The following is a 21,450-nucleotide window of genomic DNA, read 5'->3' as shown; positions in this document are numbered from 1 at the left end:
GGGGCGAGCCGCCGCCTGGGAGAGCGCGGGGCTGCCGGGCGGCGGCGTCTTGGGTGGCGAGAACAAAGGGCCCCCGGCGGGAGCGGGCAGGAACTCTGCCGCTGCTCCCGGGGTGCCAGCTCCCCAAACCGGGGTGGGGGTATTCACCCCGTTCTCCCCCCGTTCGCCCTCCTGGGGGAGTGCGGCTGCAGCCTCCGCGGGGCCAGCTCCTGCCCCGCAGCCGCCTCCGCAACCTGTTGTGCCGCCTGCCTGGTCGGGGGTGCCGATGGGGCGGGCAGCGCTCCCCCGTGGGACACCCGGGGGGGCGGGCGGGCTCGCGTGGAGCAGCGCGGGGTGGGCGCAGGCAGCCCGCGGCGAGCGGGAGCCGAGGCTGGAGGCGAAGGCAGTGGGCGGGTGCGTTTGCCTTCGCGATGGTTTCTGCTCCCACAAACTGCTAAGACCCAACTTCAAGCAGTTCAAATAGCTGGCGTAAATTAAATTCAATGAAAGAAAGTGTTTCCGCGCTGTTAAAGGTCTGTTCCCGCGAACCTCTTGTGTGGGAAAGATGTGGTCTGTTTCCAGGAGACTGACTGGGGCAGCTGTTTTAAAACGTTTTGGAGTTTCGTGTTTATTTCATATGTAGCCAAAGGAAGCCGTATTGTCAATATCAAATACAATATTCTCTTGTCGAGTTTAAAATGGAGCTGTAAGAAGTGATTTGGGCTGACGATAACTGGATAATCAAAGCTTCAGTTGAATATTTGTTGGTTTAGAGATCTCTGAAGGCAGCTAAGTTGTGCAGGGACAGTGAACAAATAGAGTTTCCTTATGCTTTTTCTGTAACCACCTTTGTTCATTTTTCAAGGTAAATGCTAGGGAAATGACAAATTTAATTTAAGATTACCAAGGTCCTGTGCTGCAAATGACTTATCTCCGTGTCTGGTTACTGGGTGATTGTTCCAAGACTGCCAGTTTGGCTTTGAAAACAGATTTTTAAATAAAGTCCACTGCATTCATTATGATAATGCAGGAAATGTGTGGCTCACGAGGTTGGTTTTATGGAAGGAACAAGTGTACTTTAATCCTGATTTTATTATTTCTTCTGTGGTGGTTTGCTGTGAGACTGAGGACATAAGAGTAATAGATATCTGTACTGGGAAGCGCATGATCAGCAATCTGAACTTCGAAAGCAAAGAGTAAAATCTGTGTGGCAAAGCAGCCAGTTTGTGATCTGAATGTGTGGTGGGTGACAGTGTTGAATTATTTAAGTTCTCAGTTTCTGCCTTTATCCAACTGTCTTAAGGTGCAGGTTTCTTAGCCTACGTCTAGCTGTTGACATAGGATGCAACATGACCGCATATATGGAGGGGTTAAAACAGCTTATGGCCAAAAAGTTAACACATAACTTCAGATCAAGAGGTTTTTATATACAGTTTAGTTACAAATATTGCCGTCAGCCCTTGTCTTTGCATGTGCATGTCAATGAATATGTCTTGGCTACATACTGGTTGGGGCCGTTAGCAAAATAGTAGAAGCCACAGATAACATTTTATTCTCATTCATGTTGCCAGTGAAAATGTCAGTTTCTGGAAAATCAAAGTAGAAGCTGTCCTATGTTGTATATTGGTTGTGGGTTGAGAGGTATGCAGGTATTTTTAATTTAATTTTTTTAAACTAAGTCCTGCTTTTGGGAATGTGAGATAATTGTCATTGGCAAAAGCAGAGAAGACAGTCAAAGCTTGTGATTATAAAGAGAAAGATCTAAGCTTGTGGGTAACGGAGAAGAAATGTTTTCCTCTTTGTGTCCACATAATGCAGGGCTGTGGGAAGATATGCTTAATGAAGATGATTATTGCTGTGGCTTTCCATAAATCCACTTGTAATGGAGGCTTTGTACAGTTACTTCTGAATCTGTACATTTAAAAACTGCAAATAGCGATAATGGAGTTGGCTAATAGCAGACTGTCAAGTAAGTGCAATCCTTGTGATAATGTTCAGCCATAGATCTCCATTTAAGCATTACTTTTAAGCAGAAAATGTTTCTTGTAGGTCATAGTATATGCAGTTGGGAGGAAAAAACCCCCGAGTTGTTGCTGCCCATTCTTGAATCTTAACCAGTTGACTCTAATTGGGCAAAGGGTGCTTTTTCTCTCCAGCTTTTTATCAGATAGCAGGAGATGTACAATTCGGTAGATCTGTTTGATATGAGTTTAGGTAGTGGAAAGGAATACTAATAATAACTAGCTCTAAGAGACTGACTGAAGGAAGTTTACCTGAACAGTAAACGTGTGGCTGTATGCAAATTAAAATTGGGACTTGTGCCTGTTCGAGAATGGCAAACTCCTGGGAAGCATTGGCATGAGCTGGATGCCACCACATGATAGTCTGAGTCTGAGCTGATCTTGTTAGTAGTATTAATCAGGACAAATCTTTCTGTTTCTGTGGTTTTTTAGTGCTTCTTAGAAACCAGGGTTGAGAGTTAAATTACTCATGTCTGTTTTGCAACTTAAAAGGTGAAGTTAGGATAGTAGGGAAACTTTTTAATGTGGTATCTTGCCCCAGTACAGAAGGATGTAAAATCACATATTATTTTCAAGGAAAGCACTTGTAGTAGCTACTGGCTGTTTCATATAGTGTTCTGAATGAATGCAGTTTTTAACTTATGTAGCTAAGAAACAGCTTTTGAAGGAAACTGACAGGAGAGTTGCTTATGTTTATGTTTGGAGTAATTCATTGAGAAATATTTGTGATGCTCTCCATCATTGCTTGCTCTCCTTTAAAAGCAATGCTTTGACTTTCATCTTTCATACAGTATATGAGGGTTCCTTATGTGGATTTACTTCAGCTCAAAATCTGACCCTAAAAGTAAGCTTTGTTTCTACAGACCTTAGTGCAGTGTTCAAACCCAAAAGACATGCTTCCTTTCCAGTAAAAACTTGTAATTACACGGGGTGGTAGCGAACTGGAAAGTATTGCAAAACATATGTAAGAATACTGTCGTACAAACTCTAAAACTGACGAATGACTCACTGCGCCAGTGCTATATCAAATTCTATCTATACACAAGGTTTAAATGACAAGTTTACTTTAGGCAGGGAATATGCAATTTTCTTGTACTCTTCCCTCATCTAATGTCAAGCGAGCTTAATGAAATGGTGCATGTGGGCATACAGGAGGTACCAGTTGTAGAGCTTTAATGAGCAAGGTGAAAAAGCACTGCTTGGCTCTATTTGTTAAGATGATAGATATAACTACTCTTACATTAAAATGAAGTTCATGGTACTGATGCTTATTTTGAGACGTATTTTTTTTTTAATGTACCTCATCATCATTTGTTTATGTGTGTTTACTAACGTTGGTTCTATTTTTGTTTTCTTTCGGAAAGAGTATTTGGCTTTTAAGCAGCATATCTGTTCATCATTACATATTCATATTAGTTGAATTTTTTAACTGACAATTTGGCAGCATTTTTGTGAACATAAAATTCAGGTCACTGCCAAAATGAAAATGGCATAATGGTCAGCATGGGTAAGGGGCTCATGATTGTAAAGAGGAAAAGGCCACCTTGCACTGCAGCAACACGGGTTTTATTCATGCCTTTGACACTGTCATTATGAAAAGCTTCACAGAGCTTTGGAGAGCTCTCCCAAAAAACCAGAACATGTTAACAGGCAGTAACATCCTGTACCTGGGAAGCCTGTGTGAGCTGGGAGAAGAACAAGGAAGAGTGGAGTGTAGGTATCAGAGTCTTGTGCTGCTACACTGTGTGTCTCACGTGTATGTGTGTGTATCATCTGTGGAATCCCAGCCTGCCAAGCTAAGGAACCCAGCAACCACTCAACGTTAGGAGGAAGAGAAACCCAGTATTGACTTGGCCCTAGGTAGAAGACTTTAAACTGTTCACAGTCTCTTCTTTTAATTTCTAATTTAGCCATTCTGCCACAAAGCCTGTCCCTTCTGCTCTCTGTTAATCATCGTCTTTCTGGGCAGGGGAAAAGATGCCTTGGTCTTCGCCTCATGTTGATCATGAGAACTTAGTGACCAATGCCTGCAAGTGTTTGCTGTCTGTAGGAAGGTCGAAGTCTCCTGGGACTGTGAAAGGAGGCCAAATAGGGGATGCTATTTAATGTCAGTGTGCACACAATGTTTATACACCTGTGCCTTAGCAGAAAAAAAGAGTGAAACAGGTCTTGCTCCTTCAAGGACTCAATTATCTGAGAACTTTATTCTAAAGATCGGAAATACAGAGATAAGTAAGGGTTTTTGGAGCAGAGGATGGAAGCAATGCTTATAAAAAGCCTGGTTGGGATCAAAATTGACAAAAATATCTCCTAATATCTGGGCACTGTACTCGGAGGAAGCTCTGTTTGGGTGCTTTAATGAAGTGCAATCCACTGTGTAGCTGAAATAGAGCAATACCATTAATCTGGGAAGGAATAGGATGGTCCCATTCTTATTCTTGTCCTTTAGCAGGCATAGAAGCTTGCAGTTTACAACCTGTCCAAAAGACATTTATTTCTTGGCACAAAATTTCAGCTGCAGCTGGCAAGTGGGTAAGTACCTTCTTCCAGCATTACTGAGAAAGAGGAATTATTTAGGTTGGCACAAGAAGTTTATAGTTTGGAGTTGTCACATGAAATTGAACAGAGGAAAAACATGAAGGCCGGGCATGTGGCATTGTTCTTTCAAAAGCAGTGCTGGAAATCCAGTCATCACTCGAAACCAAACAAAGCATGCATGTGCTTGACCATGGTGAGGAATTATCTGTTGGCTTCATAGGCCTCTCTCTTATTTTTTTTTTTTTCCTCCTGCAAGTGTTGTGTTTAACACCGAATTGCATGTGTGTATACAAAGAATAACATCTGTTTGATTTTATGAGATCCACAGAGCGAGGTTGCTTTTCTATCCCTCCTGTGTATGGATTCTTCTCTCATGTGTCATCCTTGCTGCTGAAGGCAGCCAGGCACTTGAGCTTTTTAATATCTTTTCTCTCTTTAGGGGAAGGAAGTTATTCATGGGATGGTACTTGATTTTTTTCAGTTAGATTTCCTCACAAAATTATATCTTACAGTGTTTTGGAAAAGACATTATTTTCCTACAGAGTTTTCTGAGTAGGTAAAGAAGTGGGATGATCTGCATCTGTTTTTCTGGAGGAGTTTTGGTAGTTGTTTTATCAATGGGTTAGATTTTCTTCTCCCTAGATGCATTTTGATAGGATGATTAATTGGGAAGATAAATGAGATCTGAGAAGTATGAAAAAGGCTAGTCTAGTGTTTAGATTTTAGGTTATATATTTTAAAAATATATATTTTACCTGGAAAATACTGTGCTTTTGATCTTTTGTCTTGAAGAATAACCATAGAAGTGGCAAAGGAGCCTTTTGGACACAGTGAGTTAAGAATGTGTTGAGGTGTTACATACTTGGAAGATGTGAGATGGGTGCAAAGGAGAAAAAAGTGACCTTGTTTTTAGATGGAGTTGTTGCCTTTTTACAAACTACTATTTTCTTCAAATGCAAAGGAGTTATGTTTGTTTATATCTTATTAAGTAACATTTGTTTCACCAAATTTGATCAAAGGTTTAGTTGTTGCAGAATCAATAATAATTCTCTTACCTTAAGGAAAAATCTGTAATTTATGAATGTACTGTCTGTTGTATTTTAACTACTTGTACTATAAAAAATTACACAAATTGACTAGAAGATGCACACAAATTCCAATAATACATTTATCATGTCAAAGTTCAGTGAAATATGAAACATAATTACCATAAATGAAGAAAATTGGCCTCTTAAACCTATGAACTAGAAGGCGTGGAAATAATTTTGTAATATATATTCTCAGTGGTTTTGTTGAGACTACTTTGGCACCACCAAAATTCCTTTACAGTCTGTGTATGCTAACCCCTGTGTTATGTGGTAAAAAAAGTACTTGTAAACTTGTACTTAACCTCAGGATGAAGCATGTATTTTTGGACATGAATTTTAGATATTGAATGTCTCCTTGCTATGGACTTGCTCATGAGTAGCTTCCAATTAATAAAATGCAGATTTGAAGATTTACACCTGGGGACACAAGTATTTCAGCAGATTTTATGGTGTTACTGCTTCCATTCTGCCTCTTGACGCAGAGGTGGGATTACAAACTTTTGTAGGAAAGTTTTTCTCCTTTAGTATACTTGTGAGGTGGGAGTCTGGCTAACAGCTCGTTAGTGTGTGTTTTCTCTGGATTCTACTATGTCTTTGGATCATGTGAAACTAAACTTTATGCTTTTGGTGTACTGTTAAGGTAAAGTACTCATTTGAAGCCTTTTGGCTCAAAAAAAGAGCGCATTTTAGACTAGGCTGTCAGTTAGCCTAATTTCCTGGAGTCTGTCCCATTGCAGAGGGTTCATTTCAACACAGGTCAGTAAGTGCTGGATCCTACTTCTTCACTCAGACAGGCCAAGACAGAGAGCTTGCAGAAGCCTGTAGCATGGCTGTGATTTCAGCAGCTGTTTTTGGGTGGGTGCAGAGTGTAAGTCTCTTACTCACAGCTGGATTTTGGATGAGACTGAAGCTAGTGTGGCCTCTCGTTGCCCCCATGCTGGAGCCGGCAGGTGCTGTCCTTAGCATGGAGGTGTTGCCTCCTCCTGCCAGTGAACATCTTGCTCTCCTTTGCCTTCTTTGCTGCTGATTTCCCTGGCTGGCCAGGTGTGTGGCCAAGGCTGTCGTGGTCGGGGCCACCTCTCACCTTCGCCCAGGAGAAATCCATGGAAGTGCAGCATGTGTGCCTCCACGATAAAACCCCCAGCAGCTCTCTAGGAGCAGGCTGGTTCTGCGGATAACTGTTCTTAGCTCCTACCATGACTCTGACCTGAAGCAGCTTCTTTGTAAACAAGATAATAAAGTGTGCTGCTATACTTACCTCTGTGCCAGTCTCTTTCTTATGCCTGTGGAAGAAACAAGGAGCATAATTAATTATAAAAAGGAAGAGTTCTGAAGCATTGCGTGGCAGCCGGCTGTCATGCTCTTCTAGTGATCCCCCGTCCTGCTGTCAGAAAGCTGGGCATCCTTTAGGACACAGCAGTATTTTGGTGAAGAGTGATCAAGGGCTTCTTCATTGGCCAGAACCATCAAGGTAGGTGGGCAGATGTTTGTTTTAAAATGACTTGCACAGAGTTGCTGGGCTCAGCAACTTGACTGCAGTGATGAAAATCATCTTTAACACACTAGAAATCATGAATTGTGTTTTGTTTGCTTAGATCACTGAGTGTTTAGGGCAGGCACCATGAGTTGTATGGTGTTAAAGAATACGTTACACAGTAGTTGCATTGCTGGAAAGCATTTGTAAATGTAAGTTTGAATTATAGAGATGTATTTTTTCCCCTATTAAACTTTGAAGAGTTGCACTTTGAAGACCAGTGAATTTTTGATGCTCTTAAACATTGTCTACAAGGAGCAGGTGAGGGATCTCCTGGCTTTCTGTTTTGCCTTTTTTTGTTTTCCCCCATTTTTTTCTTTGAGCTGATATTTGTGTGTTGGTTTTAGATGCGACAAGAAATGCAGACATTCTGGTTTTGGAATTTGAGCGATAGGATGGGCTGACATAACTGCGTAGGTTATAAATAAAGTATGAGCTCTGGAATACTGGCTTTCTTAGTATCTGAAGGGAGTTATCAGGCTCCTGGATTTTTGTTGCACAGTGTAATTAAAATAAACACTACAATGCTAATCATTTATGTATTTTTGCCTGTAGGTAAAGTTTTAAATTGGAATTAGCTATAGTTCAGTGGAACTGGATTTTTTTGGTGGTGGTGTGGGTTTTTTGGGGGGTTTTTTTGTTTGTTGTTTTATTATTATAATGTTGCCTGTTTACAGTCTAATGATATTTCAGTGAGAGTGCATAAAGAATATTGCCAGGCAGATTAGTTTATATTTTTATTGTATATTGTAGTAACGATGTAATTATTGCTTTTAACAGAAATGCCTGACTTGAGTGTTTAATTCTGTCAGGCTCAAGCAGTCACTGATGAGGAGATAAATGATAGGTTATATGTAGAAGTGGGTTTGCAATTATTTGCTGCTTTTGGAAGAAAAAAGAGATGCTTTGTTTCTGTCCAATGACTAATGTAGAAAATCAAAGTGGTGCACCAGATGTTTTTTTCTAATGGCTGTGGTTCAGGGTCTTTTTTTTGTAGAGAGGAAGGTTTTGACTGAGTTTGTCCCTTGGTTTTTGAAGTTTTTCCTGCTTGTTAATGCAGCACTCTTCTACTCCGGACTTCTCTGGGGACGGGCTTTATGGAAAAGCTCCTTTCCCAACCACTTGTGCCTGTCTCAGCTCCCTGTCCATCACGAGGTGGAGAGGCAATGACATTTTTACAGCACGGGCTGATCACTTCCTTTCATTTGTGTTTATTTCATAGAATTCAAACAAGAATAAGTGTTTTGCTTTATTTGTTGATGTCTGATTAGGAATTAGTGGAAGAAACTGAATCGCGGGTGCGATTAACGGTAGGTTTTGTTTCTGATGTATGAAAGGACTCATTGTCTGAGGCTTTTCCTCCATCGTGCTCTGCCTAATCCTGCTGAAATCACACTAACAATGGCAGCGCTCGAGGCTCCTCGTCTTGTTTTCCTGCGTACTTAATCATACAGCTGGAAAAATTTCCTCTTTCAAGGGATGGTTGCTTCTTGTACTTATTCTGCGATCATGTCGTAGGGGCCTTGCTGTTAAGGTGGGCATTAGTTTGGGGGCCCAGGAAGGAGAGGGTCATTAATCCAAAATGTGAAAACTGATCTAATTTATTCTACATTTGGGTTTCATATATGGGCCTTATGGTTTTGTTAATGTTGTCTGTCAGCTACCTCTTTGCAGCTGTGGCTGAAGGTGAGCTGCCTCATTCCAGCTTTTAGTTCCTCCCAACTTTCTGTTAGATCAACTTTCTGTATTTGCTGTGTAGTACTTCTGCACGGAGGAACTTTAAAATTGTTCAGTGTATGCTTTCAAAAGCAATTAAAAAAGTTTGAGGTTTATAGAAATGAAGACGTTCTAAAGTACATACTAAGTACACATAACAGACATGACTGTTATTCTTTCAGGAAAAACCCAGAATAAACACAATATCCCACCCCACGAACAGCTTTTCTTTGCCTCTGAATCAGGTTGTCATTGCAAGGTCTTGGAATGATTTAAAAATATAAAAAAAACCTCCCCTGAGGAATCTATTAAAAATTATTTGGTTCACTGAACATTCAGTGCACGTTCAGTCTTGGAATCCATTACATGCCCGTAGAAAGACTTTAAAAATCCTCTTTGACGAAGTTGGTCTGAGTTGTGTCCCTTTGGCAGGTGGGTGTGAGGGAATTTCATTGCTTTATTTTCAAAACAGAAGTGTGTGGAATTAATATTGATTTTTATTATAGCTGCCTGCTAGTGCCACTGTATCCAGAGGTCACATGTCAGCTCTGCTTTTATAGTGACAGCTTTTCCTGTTCCTTTAGTTGAAGTCTGTAGTTGTGGAGTTCTGGAAATAATTGGGAAATGCTGGGGTTTTTTTTCCCTTTGAATCCAATTTGTAAAGCTTTATTACCTAAAATTAAATTCTTATCAGGTTGAAATGGTGCATAAATTCTTGTTGAATGGAGACAAATGCTGTTAGAAATCAGTGAAACTAAGCTATATTTTAATCCTAGATTTATTTTCATTTCCATTGTCATACACTGAAAACACTTTGCATCTACTTTGTCCATCCGTATTGGCGTTTTTTTGTTCGGATAAGTTTTAATGGTTAAGTCTGGGAGAGATGTGTATTAGATTCCCACTCACAGTGCAGCTGTGTGCTGTGACACGGGTTATATTTCCAGGTACCTAGTGTAGGTGTTGTCGGTTCCCATCAGCATGTGCTGCTTTTGTGTGCTGAAGAGAGTTGTCATATTATTCAGCAAAATGCCTTTTTTTTAAAGAACTTCCCCACGTTTTCAGCTCATGATGGAGAGCTCTGGTGTCTCTTTGTTAGGTTCTGTATGCAGATATTCACAGTTGCTCACAGCTTGGTAGTTTTTCAGAGTCTAAAGTCAGGTAAGGACTTAAAGAGAACACAAATAATGGGCAGTCCCTCCGGATATGCAAGTTTATTTGATTAACCCATCTGACCCACAGCATTGGAGAGCAGTTAAATATTTGGACAGTCAGCAGTCCTGTTAGTCATGTTTCATTAGGTGACGGCCTCCTGCATTTCGAGGCTGCTCTGTTTTGCTGCCATTGCCAAGTCTTGTGAGATCTTGAAAAGGAGTCGTGTGGGGGCACGGTGGGTGCTTTTGGGGTTGCCAAAAAGGAGGAGCTGGGAGGTGTGTCACTGCCAACAGCATCATCTGCAGTGGGATGGGAATCAGGGGCAAGGGAGAAAATTGTTAATTGCAGATTGTCAAAGCCATATGGATTAGCTGGTAGATAAAGTTACCAACCTAAGCAGAAACAGCAGTGCTGCCCTGAGAAGTGTAAAAGACTTGTCAAAACCTAATCTAATCTCCTGCATTAACTGTATATTGTAATAATGGATAAATGAATTTCCAGCAAGCTGAGATAGTCCAATTTTAATAACTTCTTGAAAAATCAAAGGGAAGTATTGCGCTGGAAGAGGCATATCACAATTATCCAAATTTCCTTCCATGGAACTGTTTTTAATTTTATGTGAGTGTATACTAATGGTTTAAAAACTCATTTGTCTCCTTGTCAGCAGCTTGACCGGTATTTTAATACAAAGGACATGTTATTATCTTGAACTGGTCTTGTTTTTCAATGGGCGTAGCAGCCAGCTGGAAAATTGTTTGACTTTTTAACTGCTGTGGTTTTGATGCAGTGTCTACTGTAAGAAAGTAAAATTTATTTAAAATCAGTGACGCTTTTAATTGTTGTGTTTCCATTTAGATTCAAGGGGAGGGGAGCAGATGTTTATGCTGAAGCACTCAGTCTTGCCCTTTTCTAAAGATCTTTGGTAATTCGCTCTATTACAGCTAGGTAAAATTCCTGTCCTTAAAATCTGAGGAAAGTAAGTAGGAAACAGCTGCTGCAATTTTAACTTGGTGCATTTCTGGATGCCTTGCTGAAGGTGTTCTGATAGAAATATGTCTAGTAAGTTTTATGGAAGAAAAACCTAGTACAAAAAAACCCAAACAAACCCCCTTGGGATTCAAATGTGGTTTTAAAAATTATGTTAGTGCCTTTTTGTCTGTTCTAGCAAGAAAAGAATATGATTATAATGTGTTTTCATTATAAAGGTTTTGTGAGTGACTAAATGGGATTCAGCTCTGAATTCCCGACTTTGGAGTGTCCAAATTGTGCATAATTAACTTAAAAGTCAGATTTTTGGAGACTCAGATGTTTCACAGGAAAACTAATGAGAAATGTAGTGTCATGTACTGCTCTTTTCAGTATGGTTTTCTCACCTGAAATTACTGGGTTATAAATATTTAAAATGGAAAATGGTTCTGAAATGAGCTGTGAACAAGTATCCTACTGTATTTGTGGTCTCGAAGTGAAAAATGCTTTGATTAATAGAGCCACTACATTTGTTTTTATGGTAGTTTGCTGTGACACAAACGTAGTTTCTCGGTGTGCTTAAAAGATGTAGGTTTGGCAACGTTCCTGCCCTGTCTTTTCACCTAATTGCTTTATGAGTTTGCATATGATCTTGTTAATTAAATTGTTTTCGCATGATTGCTGAAGCATCTCAGAATGGGTAAAAAGTGCTCTTTATGGACAAAAGTGTTGATGGTTTGGTATCAGTTGTGTGGAGGGTGTTGGGTGCTGCTGTTAGAGGGGGTCAGCGCCCGCCTGGGGCAAGGCAGTTGTCTGAGCCATCGGAAGGGAAAGCAGAATTGTTTGGCGTGGTGTGAAATAACTTGCACAGCTCAGTTTTGCAGTGCAGTTTTTGTGTGCACTGGGATGAGGAACAAATGTGTTTGCGGAGTGGCTTTCTCTGTTAATGGTGTGATACAGTTTGTGCTCTCGCCTTGGTTGGAGGGGACAACAGCAGGTGTCTGTCAGGTTGTCACTGGCTTCTGATGCTGCTCAGAAGGGTTGGCTCCTTCTAACCAGCTATGGATAAGTGGAAATGAATGACTTCACAGGCGGCCTAAGGTAAAGGCAAGTGTCACTATGAAGGTAACTCCAGGAGACCGATCCAAGCCTGCAGCTGTGGCTCAGTTTTCTGAGCTCTGGCCGTGACCTTGGATGTGCATGGGTGAACTGTGAGAGCTGCTGACAACTCACAGAAATCCTGGGTGGATGCGTGGCCTCTCACTTTGTTTAATAGTGAATTTTTTTTTCTTTTTAGAGGAGGGACGGAGAGTTCCCAGCTACAATGCTTTTCAGATCCTTATTTGAAAGTGTTTTAAACAAGGGACATCAGAAGCTGAGATACAAAGCAACCTTTTGAAGTTAAAAGTGGGTCTGCATGAAAATGAACTGCTTGTCTGTGAAAAGAGTCAAGTGTGAAAGGATAGGATGGTTTCACTAAATGAATTTGATAGTCTGAATAAGTATGGTGAGGCAGAGGAGAGAATCTGGAAAGGTCAGGACTGAGCATGTGACTCTAGATGAGGCAGTGGAAAGACATGAAAGGAATTGTGTGGAAATGCCTTGGTTTTTTTTTTTTTATTTTTTTTTTTATTTAGAAACGATTTATTTATTTTGGAGAAGGTGGTCATAAAAAGGGAACTTTAGAAGCTTGCTCTAGAGAAGCAGGGAATCTGATTCCTCTGGGATCTTATACCTTTTTCATTTAGCCATTGTGGGGTTTCAAATAACTCAAAGATCAAAGCCTAAAGGAACTGCTTGTTACGTGTGCAGTCCCATTTGTAGGACTTCTCTGTCCTGCATGTTCTCTGCAGTTGAGTGCTTCAGCAGTTTTTTGTCCCAAGTAGATTTCTTCTTATTGCTGTCTCGTTTTCAGTGATTCATGTAACTTGGAGATTTTAACTCAAATGATTTATGACATGTTTTCTAGGTTCCTGATATTGCTTAATATTCCTTAATAAAGGAAATTTGATTTGTGAGAGATCTGCATTTGGTGTAGATAAATGTGAAATGATTTGCACTGGTAGCAGGAAACTGTCTGAACTTTTTGTACAAAGTATGGACTCCAGGTTAACTGTCACTACTCGTGGGATCTTGATACCCACAGTACTACTGTCAAGTTATCAGCTCTGTGCTTAGGAGTGATTAAAGAGAGCATATCAAATCTTACGAAATGCTGTTGAAAGGCTAAAGAATAAGATACAGAACATTATTATGCCATGTCTGAATCTATGGTTTGTCCATGCATTGGATACTATTTCATCTCCCTTTCATCTCAAAATGTAGAGCATCTAGAAGAACTGTGGGGAAAAGCAACATGAGTCGTTAGAGACCTGGAATGGCTTCCATGTGACAAATGTTCCATGTGACTGGGAAAGGTGTGGTTGAAGAAGGATGTCACAGAGGTCTATGAAATCATGACTAGCTTGAAGAGAGTTTGGCTGTTTCATCTGCCAGTGTGTAAGAGCCAAGAAGAAGTCAGACAAACTTTGAAGGAGTCAGGTTCAGATCCTGGCAGGAGGAAGTCATTCTTCATGCACCTAGAATGTTCTGCACATTCTTCAGGCAGGTAAGCCTGGAGAGCTCCTGGAAAAGGTCTTCTGGGGACTACTTGGTAGACAAATGCAAGTCTAAGAAAATCTCTACCAGTGAAAGTATTGAAGGCCACAGATGTGCTTGGGGGAAAGTGCAGATGTGCTCATCCTATTCTTCCTCTTCTCCAGCCCTGTGCTTAGAGGCTGTATTGGAGACAGGGTGTTGGGGTAACAGGGCCTGTGGTGTGACCAAGCACGTCTGTCTTTGTTTGTCCTGTGCTTTGCCATGAACTCCATGAACTTTGTGTCCACAGTTTGCTTAACACAGAGCAAGCCCTCTGCAGTAAAGCCTTTTCTGTGGATTTGCTTGAGCAATAGCAATGAATAGTTAAGCTGCAGCTGGCAAAAGCTGAACGCAAGAAGGGGGAGTTGCTACTTTCCCATTCCTGCTCCCAGTTGCTGTGGCTTTCTTTATGCTATTTTGGTGTTGGTGCCATTTCACTGAAGCAGCAAAAAATTAACTTCAGGGGGAAGGAGAAGAGCTTAATAGCTTTCTGCTGGTTAGTGGATTAAGGCAGTTCAGAGGTACAGTGAATGCTGAAGGGGATAGGACTACACAGCCCCAAAGAAGGCAGCAAGATATTTTATTTTTTACCATTAGTAAGCCATGGGATAATTTGGATGTCTCGGGGCACAGCCCACCCATCTCCCAGATGCACAGTCTTCCCATGTTTATGCTGACTTTGGTGATTGTTAAGCTAACTTGTGGAAGGCTACAACTCAGCAACACAAAAGAAAACTATCAAATTGTGTTACAGCCCTTCAAGTTTTCAGCAAGCTCAAGTAGATCACAAACGGTGCTCGAGTAGGGCTCCCTGCCAGTATGGGTAGATGGCAGCAGTGGCCAAACAGGCATGAACAGTCCTTTCTGCAGTGATGGTAACCTCCCTTGCAGAACCAGACTGCTGCTGATGTAAGGGGTGGATCTGCCTCCCACAGTGTGGCAGAGACTGGGATACTTTTGGCTTTCCAGAACACATAAAAAAGGTCTTTACCTGCCCCTGTAACCTTGGGGTGCTCTGGAGTGAAGAGAGCCTACCAAAGTGTGCAGGTGGGCAGAGGTTATGTACTCACTTTTGTACTTACGAAGTTTCTCAACTTGAAAAAGGGAAGGTGGTGGGAATTAGATCTGGAGGAGAGTTTCTTCCTTAGAGTCTGCAGGTCACAGTGTGGAGATGTTGCTTGCCCAGGGAATAGCACAAAGCTAGTTTTTCTGCTTCTGTGACAGTGGATTGTTTTCTGTTCTGTTGGAATGAGTGCTTTTGTGTACAAAATGCTGATCAAGGTCTTAACACATTATTAGTGTGTGCAGAAGAGCAGTGTTTGCAAATGTGCCCACTTGTTTTAAAAACAGATGGATCATGCCTTATGCCTCCTCCTTTTGACATTAGAACCCAAAAGTCTGTAATCTTCAGGACCTTTTATTTTTATTGGATAAATAGCAAAAAAAGGCCACTATACAAAATGAAAGAGATCTGCTTTTAGTTGAAGGGAGTTACCTTGTGAATGTCACTGACAATTGCAATAGCAGTGTAGGATAAAGATTTGTGTATGAATTCTTCTAAGAGAACTAACAGTTGGGACTGATGGAAAAAATGTATTTACTTTTTAAAAATATATTACAATATTAATAACTTCCCACTATTCTCCAAGTATCTTCATCTTTCTAGTTAGATTGTTCTACATTACTTATTCCAGAAGAGATTTGCTCTACTGCTTCTATCTAGTGCTACATGTCAAAATAATTTTTCTTTCATGGACAGGCCAGCAAAATGTCATGTAGACTTTTTTTTTCATTATCATTTCAGTACAGGCAGGTCAGCAGCATTTTATACAGGACTAGAAAATTTCCCCTCTTTTGCAAGGCTGTGTAAATAGGCATATCTGTGGCCTACTTTTCAACACTTCTGTAGTGTTTTAGATTCTCACAAACTTAGATTTTGTATTTTTCAGAAAGCTCTACAATTCATTTTTAAAGCAGTGCTAATTCAGTGTGTCTAACTAGCTGAAGATCATTAATAGCTTCTCCATTCAGTACAGTTATGCAGGAGAGCTCCGTCTGGGGTGATGCTATTAAAAAATTCACTTATTTTCCTCAACTTTTTTTTTTCTGGTGGCCTAGCTTTTAAAATCTTTGCTAAAATGTTGCTTGAAATCTTAATCTAATTTCTTCTTTAAAGATTAATTCCATTAGTGTGTAGTTCATGGAGGAAAATATTCTATTATGGGAGAAACATATATAACTTTTACGATGGATTGTGAAAGCATCAGTATATGAATATAGGCAGGAGTGGTGGTAGATAATATCTACAGAAAAGTAGCCCATTTTGTTTAGGTCTTGGAGTGTATGTGTTAGGATTGTGGATATTAAGGTAGGTAAAACAGGCTACATAAATGGAAAGGCATTTAGAGTGGTGGAAAATAAAAACATCTTGATGCACATCTTTTTTGAATTATTTTGATCATAGTCACAAAAGCTTTCAAAATTTAAACTGTTTAGTGAAGGGAGTGGGTTGTACTGTGATTCTGACAGCCATTTATTTTGTGGGAAAATTGCTCCCTATATTTCTTCCACAACCACTTTTTTGCAGGGAATATGGCCTGGAGTCATGGTGTGCTTAGTCACCAGTTTTGAGTCCTCAACTTGATTTTAGCCTGAGATTTGTACTGGCTTGTTTCATCATTTAGGGAACTGGTGTGTGTTGAGTGATTTGCAATACAGTAACTTCTTCCACATTTGCCTGATAGACCTCTTTATTTTACTCCTTGGTGCACTGCCAGAAATAACAATTAAATCCAAGCCTTTAACAGCATTTTATTGAGGGCAGATTTGAACAGAGATCTGATGAGATCTTTGTTCTTTTAGGATCATTGTGGTTTTTTGGATGTTTTCCAAGCATCTTTAACAGTCTTCAGTCCTGTTTCTCCTGGGTGTGAGGAAGAAATTGCCATTTCCTTGAGCTTGGTGACAGTTTGCCTGGCGGTGGTTATCAGCCTTCCAGGAATCTGTGCGGGTCTGTGCTCTCTCCATTGTCTTCAGTTTCCGCTGGATATGGTTAAAGACACTCCTGTTCGTGGTGGTGGGGCGTGACTTTGGCTGTGCTGTATCTCTGAAGCATCGTGCTCTGGGTCACCCCGTGGAGATTTTGGCCTCAGGCAGAAAGCTCCTTAGATATGAGCCTGGGAGAGGTCTGCACCTAGAGGAGAGGCAGTCTTTTTTCCAGATCAGTTGTCCCAAGCCTCTCTCTCCTCAAGGCCAGGCCTGACTTTTGTTAGAACAGGGTAATCAACCTGTTTCCATTTGTGCACCTTGTGTTTCAGAACAGAAGCCATCTGTGGTATTAGGAGGGCTTTGCTCGGCCAGGCAACCAGGCCCTGTGGGTGAACCTCAAGGCTGGCTGTCCTGGTGCACAGAGCTGTGGTATCTTGGGTTGGTAGTTCCATTCTCACTCACTGGTTTGCTCTTTTCCCTGCTCCAGGGGGTTGCAGCTGCAGGGCTTGACACAGGATTTCACGGCTGCCGCCTTCCTCTTGTATTGCTCACTCCTGACTATTTGTAGCTGCCAATGATTTGCTGCAAAGAGTGGTGTGGAAAGTGAAACATTTCCCAGTTGTATGTTTCTTTATTTTACCTTGGAAAACAGTGTCTGAGTTATTCATAACGTGATGCAAAATACTTACAGTGCTTGAAATACTTGTAAATATGTGTTGCAAACAGCAATATAAGTATTGTCTTCAGCCATGTGAAGCATTTTAATCTATCTGAAACTGCTCCCAATATAAGTTTTTGATCTTATCAGTCTTCTGTATTGACTCAGTGTAGTTCAATCAATGTTACTAATTTTTAAAGTAATAAAATACTGTTTTATATACCTCCAAATTGGCCAAAGTTCTTCAGCTCTCAAACTCCTGTAATATTCTTTAAGTAAATAATAAAGCACTACTTGAATTTTATGTAGGAACTTTGCAAAAGGAATTAAAAGAGTTGCTGGAAAGGTGGACAGTGATCATCTGTGTCTGGGAAGATTTCACATAAAAAGAAGCCTGAACTCTTGGATCAAAAAAGGACAAATCAGAAGAGGCATAAAAAGTCTAGAATGTAATAAATTATTTAGGGAATCTAGGTCAGCAGACTGTTCTTGAGTTGTCAGATAGATAAAAAGGAAATCTGAAATACTTTGAGATTGGTCAATTCTAGATGAGTGAGATGAAAATCCTTCTTGTGATGTGTTCAGGAAGAGCGTAGCAGGTACTTGTATGGGAGGACAGTTTTTGACGTTCAGAAGGTTAGATATTTATTCAGGTATTGGGATTTGCAATAACTTTTAAAGGCTCTACTTGACTTTCTTTTGTTTAAGCAATCCTTAACTTAAGCTTAAACTGAACTGAACCTCTGTTGGAGGTTCTTGCATCTTCTCCCAAGCACCTCAGTAACAGGTTGGTGGTGGCTGGGTGGGCTTTGAGGGTGATCATGCCTTAGTTGTATCCTCTGAGACTGGACATCTTATGCACCTCTGTGAGATCAGCAAAGTGCACTTTATAGAGTGCTATGTAAGTAAAAATGAGTTAGAGGACATAACCTTCCCGTGGGAAACTGACAGATTGTGTCGACTATTTGATTGGCTTTTTATCTGTAGGTATAACTGTAATGGATTTTAGTATTTAGATTAATATTGGTATCTGCTGTGATTTCTGCTGTGATTCCCATTGACTTCTGTGGACATAGGTCAGATCCCTTAAAACCAATCCTATATCCTGTGTTACCTTATTTGATGCTTTCATACCATTGAACCAAACTACATTAAATGGTAAGCAAAACCCTTGAATATAGTTAATCCAGAAGGAATTACCCAGTTACCATGGTCCTAAAAGTCTGCCCAAAAGTCTTGCCCAGACAGCAGTATTTTTAGCAGTCTTTGTCCCTAAAGCAGGTCACATACCTGTGTTCTTATTATCTACAGGTTACTGTTAAAATTTACTTTGTTTTGGGAACACTTCATTCATTTCTCAGAACTGGGGCGATTGTGGAAGGTCATCTCAGAGGAAAAAAACTGTTTCTAAACCTTGAAGTTTAACCTTGGGAAATGTGATGGCAAAAACTCAGTGTGACAGGCAGAACTGAGGTTGTAGTTACCCTGATAGAAACTCTCAGATCAAGTGGTGATTGAAGGGAAAGGACCGGAGAAAACACAGGACTTGAAATCTGTGTGGTTGAAGAATTGTTACGTCTGTCTTGAAAACCCACGTGTCAGATAATTAGTGTCCTTTGTCTTCAAATGACAAAATGGAGTTGTACAGATTTAACAGCTATTGAAAAGTTTGATTTAAAAAAAAATGTCATTTTTGTGATTGCAGAGCAGCAAATTGGTCTTTAAATGGGTACATTGCTGGGGAGAATACGTATGTCTCTAGAATATTTTGTCTAATCCACAGTTCAAAATAATATATTTAGAACTAGCATCCAAAAAATTCTCAGTGGAAATTGGAATATTTCTGGCAATGTTGCCACCCTTATGTTCGTTCCTCTTCTCCCTGTGCAGAAGTAACCTGAAAACTATCTTGTGTTTGAGAAAAGCACTAGCCATAAGATCACAGGACTGCAGCACTGTTTGTGCCAAACCGATGGCACAACCTCTGTAGTGTTGCAGTAGGAGTCTTAATAAACATCACTTGGCAGAGTTGTTTAAAAGTTGTAGTGTTTGTGTGTTCTAAAATCTCAGTGTTAAATGCATTTGCAGTGTTCTCTGAATAATGCATGCTCGTGATCTGTGCTGTGGGGAGCTGGGCTGGTTGTACATGGCTGGGCTAGTCAAGCACTATGGAAAGGAATGGGAAAACAAAGCAGACACTGCAACTTGGCTTTTCGTTACATTGCATTTTTCCTTTAAAACACTTGAGTGAAGTTTGTATGCTGCAGCAGTGAAAGAACACCAGAGCTCTTGCCCTGTGAAGTTTATAACTAGGTAGTCAAAGTCTTGTGATGTGTGTACTAAATGCTAGGGTGGTATTCTTCTGTTTTGACCAGTTGTTTGGCATTCATGTTTATTGATCTATATCAGTGTTCAAGGAAGATACGTGGATTTTTGATCCTTGACGCTGTAGGAGGAGAGTGTTTCGTGCCTGGTGTTTTTTCAGCCTCTGTCCCAGTGGTGAGGAAGGTGCAGTGCCGCTACACTCCTATTGCTTTGCTGTTGTTAAAGAAAGCTAGAAATACCTGCTGTGTTAAGATAAAGCAGTTAACATAAAAAAGAAAAGAAAAAAATTGCAAATTTTAATACTGTGTATGTGTTTGCTGCTTGTGTGTTCTGCAAACAAATGGAGGTTTACCTTCCTCTTCCTCGCTATTGTTACATTATGAAAGTTGTGCTTGGAAGAAAACAAATATTTACCTAATCATATGCTGAGAAATTCAGGACCTTCAGCCAACTTAAGACCTACCTGGACTCATTGTCTGGCCACAATATTGAGTTGCTCTGCACTACCTATATATTCTTACCTTGCCAGGTCCTTGCAGAGGTGTGTTTGCAGAACAAGCTCATGGTGTTTTCTGTGGGAGATCCTTAAGCACATCTTCAGCTTTCTGCTGCTAATGTTATTTGTGAGAGTAAACTCTTCTTCAGTGGTTGTTTAAGTCTCTCTTGTGAGTCTGCTTGTAGTATCAGGGCTTTAGAAAGGCTGTTAGAAGAGAGCTTTCAGACATTTACCCGTTTTCCTTTTTAAACATGTCCTTGTACTACCGCATACTAGTCTAAATAAGGCTTGTCTCATCCCAGTGGTATTTGCATCCATTTTATTACTGCAGACTTGTCTGATTATTTTTTCTATATTGCTTGCTACCCAAAGTGGGCATATTTAGCTGTTGCATCCCTCTTGCTTGATGTGGCTTTTTTTTTTTTTGCATGTTCAGCCAAGGTTTCATTAATCTTTCTTGCTACCAGATCACACTGCAAACCTTGTAAGAATTTCTTGGCTCCTCAGTTTGTCACTCCCACTGAATATTTCTTTCAGATTATTTTCCTGTTGGATGTCTTCGCTGCACTTTCCCAAGGAGAACCTTATTTTTAATTGCCTGCTTCTCAACTTTCTCTGTCCTTGCTGGGGCTTGCAGCTCCTCAATTTAGAATCATCCACAGATTTCAAGAACACACGTTTTACTCCTGTTCTGCATCATTAACTAGGATTTTTAAGAGAATATGTAAGAAAATTCCTTGCATCCTTGAGAGATGCTTTCGAAGTTTCGGTATATGATTTCCATTTTCTTTTGAAGTTTGTTTCTTTTGTACAATGTTCTGTCCACATCAAAACTGGTTTCTTAAATAATTTTGAAAGGGTATAATATGATACAGTCAAGTGGTTTACTGACATCCAAGCATATTTTTTCTGCTGTGTGCTTGCTATGAACTGCAATTCTCTATAAAAGTGATGGGCTGCGTCAGATTTTGCGCATATTCTATAAAGCTCCATTTCTCATTTTGGTTGAGAAAAGATAATCATCTTTGAGGAGTCTCAGGGGCTCGGTTTCTCGTATCTCAATAAAACTATTATTTTTTTGAGAATTAGAATTTGAGAATTAGAATTTGCTTGCTTATATGATAATTTCCTTGTGTTTTTCGTCTGTGAAGTTGAGGTCTAAATATGTCTTTCATCTATAGATATTCCTTAAAGGAATTAGTGGCTATATCTACTAAGTTTCTTTGCTAATTTGTCTTCAATGGCTCAGCTCCATACTATCATTTATTCCAAGGAGTGGCTCTGATATGTATGTCTACATTTCCTAAGGCGTTTACTTGTAATTATTAATGCCCATTTGTAATGGCTAT

The 21,450-nt window shown here is 40.2% G+C and overlaps 1 protein-coding gene across 16 annotated transcripts in view; it reads left to right on the top strand.

Moving 5' to 3' along the window:
- PTPRF (protein tyrosine phosphatase receptor type F) overlaps nt 1–21,450 on the top strand; it is a 379,859-nt gene that overhangs the window by 996 nt on the left and 357,413 nt on the right. The gene's annotated exons all lie outside the window — the stretch shown is intronic.

This window comes from Corvus cornix, chromosome 8 (genome assembly GCF_000738735.6).
Source record: "Corvus cornix cornix isolate S_Up_H32 chromosome 8, ASM73873v5, whole genome shotgun sequence".
In the NCBI taxonomy this organism is placed as follows: Eukaryota; Metazoa; Chordata; class Aves; order Passeriformes; family Corvidae; genus Corvus; species Corvus cornix.
Note: the sequence above shows the minus strand (reverse complement) of the source record. Positions and strands in the feature narration are given on the sequence as shown.